Source organism: Lepisma saccharinum, chromosome 18, assembly GCF_977018435.1.
Source record: "Lepisma saccharinum chromosome 18, izLepSacc3.1, whole genome shotgun sequence".
Taxonomy (NCBI): Eukaryota; Metazoa; Arthropoda; class Insecta; order Zygentoma; family Lepismatidae; genus Lepisma; species Lepisma saccharinum.
In genome coordinates this window covers 11191116-11196730 of record NC_139246.1, presented here as the reverse complement: position 1 = coordinate 11196730, position 5615 = coordinate 11191116, and positions in this window count along the sequence as shown.

Sequence of the window (5615 nt, the reverse complement as noted above, 5' to 3'; positions counted from 1 at the left end):
GCTTTTCTTTTATTACTACAAAGCTCGTACGATACCGAACATGTACTCGCGTATACAATTTTTACACATGTTTGTATTTTGCGAATCGGAAATGTGAATTCATTTAATTTATGTCAAGTCCATTTTGTACCGTAATATCGTATAGGTCAGAATATCTATAAATAGCACTGTAGTGCATGTACTTTAATGGAGTTACAACTAAAGTTTAATCATGGCCGTATTTAGAGGGGGGGTTTCTAGGGTTCAAACCCCCCCGAAACTTCTGACATGTTGGATTAATGGGTAACAAATTTTCAATTTTTTTTCGAAGCATCACAAAAATACATGGAGACAATGTTGAAACGATCGAGCTAGAATTTCATACATTTGGAATTCTGAAACTTGAGTGAAACAGAATTTATTCTTAGAATCATAGCCCACCCGCGACCCCCCCATTATCACTTCTGCTGTCATCTTTCCAGTGTTGCTCCTGCGTCACAAGGAATATAGACTGAAGATTTCCTTATGATTTTCCCAAAATTCCCTTTCCAGCTTTTAAATTCCCTGTCCGATAAAGTCGAAAATCCCCCTTGATAGGAGTTCAAACCTAGGATCTCCAGTTTTGTAGCGCATTACGTTCACGATTGAGGTTACAATCCATGCACCAGGCTAAGTTTTTATAAAGAATAACTGGTTCCACACGTTTCAAAATTCCAAAAAATTAATTTTAAAGTCAAACAACAAAAGCTTTATGACTAAAATTTCCATCTAACTTTTAAAGCTTTTCTCTTGAAGGTATCTAAAGTTTAATGACGAAGTATAATAATTGTGCATTTCAGTACACATTGCATGAAACGTAAAAAAATAATAATAATAAACTTGTGCTGGATATTCACTCATCTGCTGGATTGAGTAAGCCCCCTCAAGGATATAAAAATAATATAATAATAATTCTTATTAGTATTATTATTATGGAATAAAATTGTTTTATTATTATGAAATTTTAATTATTATTGTACAATTATTGTTATTATTTCTATTATTCAAATTTCTGGCGACTTCCATGGGAACAATTATGAATGAACCCCCCCCCCCGAAATGTTTTCCTGCCTACGGCCATGAGTTTAATATACTAAAATCTTGACGAAACTAGAGTATTAACAAACCTATTGTAATTAACGTTACCTAGCATACTATCCTGTAGATGATGGTAGGGTTTTTCAAAAGTCACAGCACAGGTACTACAGATAATATGCTTGAATCCCTTCACTGTGGTGCCAAAACAAAGGTTGCCACGTCCTCTCACGTGAGCATCTGCCAGCTTAGCACAGGGTAGAAACAATGAGATACCTCTGGGCACAGATCAGGGTGACTAACACTACGAATATATGGAAAGAAACAATAGATTTAACCCACTACGGAGGGTACAATTCGTCATATATTCTTGAATAATCATATACAAATATTAGATAACTTTGGAAAATCTTTTCATACAATATTTTCTTCTATTTTTATTTCTTATTAATTGTAGCCAATTTTCATCTTTGAGCTTCTTCTTCTTGTAATCGCTGAGGCTTCTTCTTCTTGTAATTGCTGTGGCTTCTTCTTCTTGTAATTGCTAAGGCTTCTATTCTATTCTTCTTATAAATATTTATTTTTTTATTATAAAAGAGTTCATGCTACTGAAAATAGCTTACAGAAATTACTCACAGCAGTTTGTACAGTACATAATAATAAACTAGACAGACATGACATAGAAATTATTATAAATTTCTGCTCTTTAGGTATTACTCTGAATATAATAACATATTCAACGTGGGGGAGGGGCGGAGGTCAGGCCGTTTAAAAAACTTGAAAAGTGGAAATAATAATAAGAATTAGTAGAAAATTAAAACTATTATAAATTAATGAAAATAATCCAATTTAATTCAATTTTTGTCACACACACACGTACGCACGCACACAACTGGGGATACTTATTTTATTCGAGGGGCCTCCCCGATGGCGCAGTGATAGCGTCGTCGCCATGTAATCAAGGGGTCCCGGGTTCGATACCCAGTGGAGGCACATAGTAGTTCGGATTGTACGTTAAACTGTAGGTCCAGTCCGATTAGCCTTACTGTGCATAAAGTGGACTTAAAACACCAAACCAAAAAAGGAAATCAAACCAAATCTTTTATTCGATCCACCAGATGAGTGATCCTCATTATTATTGTTGTTATTATTATTATATTTCAGGCATTTAGTGTACTGACATCTATATTTTTTATGAACTTTTACCCACCTTGTTAAGAAAAAGATTTGAAAGTTTATATTGTATGACCTCTCACATAAAATCTCAGTTTTGAAATTTTGAAAACCGTGAAACCATTATTTGAATTGAAGGGAAGAATATGAAAAAAACAACTGATTCCCGCATTTTATACTCAATTTTATCGATATATTGCAATTTTTTACTCAAGTTAATCTGTTCGAATACTAACTGAACTTTATTTATGTTATTAACTTCCAATAAAGAAAAAAAAACATTTCTGCTTTTTTGTAACTTGAAATGAAAGATGCCAATTTTCAAGGGGGGTTTGACGGACCGCTTCCGATACCCATGCATCCAACTATTGTAAAACTGACAGCATATGGCATTATTAATAGCTAAACGGTCAGCAATAGGCCCGTAGTCAGAAATTTATTTCATTCCTTATCAGTAGCAGGCGAAAAATGACTGAAGATGAAGTTCTCAATATACTATAACAAGATCTTTAATCCTGCTAATGAAGTTAAATTAATTACCACTGTACACTATTTAAATTTAGATATTTAAAGGATTTCGGGGGGCTTTAGCTCCGTGATCCCTCCCCCCTGGCTACGTGCCTGGTCAGCAGTGCTCTAGCTATTTGATAATGTGTGTGTGTAGTGTAGTAGTAGTAGCAGAAAGAGTTGGGAAATATAAAATGACTATGTAGTTGTGAGAAGAGAATTCTAATTGGTTGGCGAAAGTTATTTGTCTTCACTAACCATGAAGCATGTTCTTTTCTGTCAGTAATAATGACATCAGCGAAAATGCTCATAGAACTACAATGTTACGTAGAAGTAACAATGAATATCATTGAACATTACATTTAGATACATCACCATGGTTTCCGTGCAAATAAAATAATGAATGGACGTAGGAAACATGTGACTGAAAGGTAATTTAGAATTAATTCTCTTGCATTAGGTTTTCAAATCATACTAAAATTCTTGAATGTTGGAACGGTTTTCAATATTTTATAAGTACATACATAAGTATAGAGTTTTCTTATTAATTTTGCTATTATCTAAGTAATTTAAGGAGTGTTGAATGCTAATTAATTTACTTATTACGAACATAACCATCAAGTGCCCAATGGGTGATATCACGGCCATCTTTACCCCTTGGAATAAAGATGGCGTGGTGATATTCAATTTGACGTCATCACGCAGTGTACTCTGGGAAGAAATCGGGCAAACAGATTCACGGGTTTTAAAACGTATACGAGAAGCCTTCTCACAGCGAGAAAATTTGCATTTTTTAAATTTACACATTTTTTACGGTTTTTGTAGGGCTTAGGAAAAGGTAGAAAATAGACATTCCTCACATGATCACGATAATCATACGCACAAGGCTTACCCGGCATGCTTCCAACGTGGGATCTGATCTGTTTGCCCGAAATATGGTGATGAATTGTGGGGTAAGTTGTTCGCTGAAATCATGCATTAAAATGTTCTCCTTCGTGCTTTCAAGTTCACATGATTTTGGTGACAAGAAATATTCATACAGAAATATATATAAGGGGAAACCGTGATATTCCAATCACTTAAGCTTTGATGGTGAGTTATGGAATTATTTGAAAACATTTTAGAAACTGCATAAATTCTAAGCAACCATTAATATCGTCTCTTCAAAATCAATTGGTAAAAATTGTTCCCTAACTATTTGATTTACTCCAGAAACTCGACTTGTCGCAGGATATGCCCGCCGAATGCAAACTTAGCGTTTGTTCGACTTGTCGTCGCAGTATAGGCCCGCCCAATGGAAACGTGGCGTTTGTTCGACTTGTCGTCGCAGGATATTTCTGCCGGATGCAAACTTGGCGTTTGTTCTACTTGTCGTCGCAGGATATGCCCGCCGAATAGAAACTGGCGTCAGTTTGACTTGAAGTCCTACGAGTGGCCGGCCCTTTATATCCAATCTTTTTTGACATTGTTTTGTTTCTATGGTATAATTGTTCATTTACATCTTTTCGGAATGTATGAAAAGTATTTTCTAAGCATTATGAATTTATTGTTTTTAAAATTTCATTTTCTGGATACTATATTTAGCGTTTATTATACTTGTATTTTTAATAGATCACCTAGAATGAAGGTTAATTGTATTCAAGTTGTTGTTCTTGCATATTTATTGGATGATTTTCAAAATTGATACTTCGTTATAAGTGCATGTTTTTACTATTTTGACTATTTAGAGCATGTAGTGTTTTCCTATGTTATTCCTGTTGTTTGTGTTTTTCTAGTAATTTTTTAAAGTCTTACTTTCTACTAACGTGAATGAAAATATACGTATACGTATATGTGCATTTTGTGTCCATCTGTTGGTGAAATATTATTATAATTGTTAACTGGTCTAGTTAAAGATTTTGCACTTTGGAGACTTTAGGTGGACACATTTATAAGGAAATTGAAGGAATCAAAAAAATTTATTATTCTCATCAACTGTAACATAAATATTCAAACGAATTTCAGTTATCTAATCGAAATTTTCGTCATTGCGTAAGATACGTTTCAGCTCTGGAATATTTAGAAATATTATCTATATTTCTCTGGAATATATGGTCAGCATCAGCTACGTTGCGAAGTATATTTAACTCAAACGGAAAGAGAACAGATTTTTTTAGTTTCTGCCACCTTTGTCAAGTCGGCTATATTCTCGGATAGTCTAATGGGGACTGGTCCTATAATATTTGCTACTCAAACTTGCTACTATGGACAACTAAACTGAAGGTAAGATTTTCGTAATAACTTGAAGCGTGTCGGAAGTTACAGGAAATCCTTACATTGATGGGAACAGATCGAGTTAATGTCTTGATGTTGAGTAAATACAGACTGAATAAAGAATTAATGCCTATTCATGTACAGAAACACACCAGAATAGATTATTTCATGATTGTTATAGTTATGTTTAGGCATTTAATACGAAAAGCAACTGAGTACAAATATGAATGAACTATAACAATTGATATAGTACTGTGTCTCGGATTCTGCAGGTATAGTCCACTCAAACTATAGAATAGAATATGTAATACTATTGGTCACAAAAGGTTCAAAATAATTCCGTTGCTGGTTTCGAAGAAATTATGTTAGCAATATGACCGCAGTCATAATTTGTAGTGTAATCTTTAAACGCGTATAACGTCCCACAGAATAGAGACATAACCTTGTCACGTACACAAACTGCATTGTTGTTCTTTGAGGTAGAGGATCATAGATGGCAGCATGCAAAAAGAACGACGTTTATATATATATATATATATATATATATATATATATATTACATTTACCACTGATTCTAGGGGTGCTTGGTCTGTACCCCTCCCCCCGTTAAATTGGCACATGTTATACAC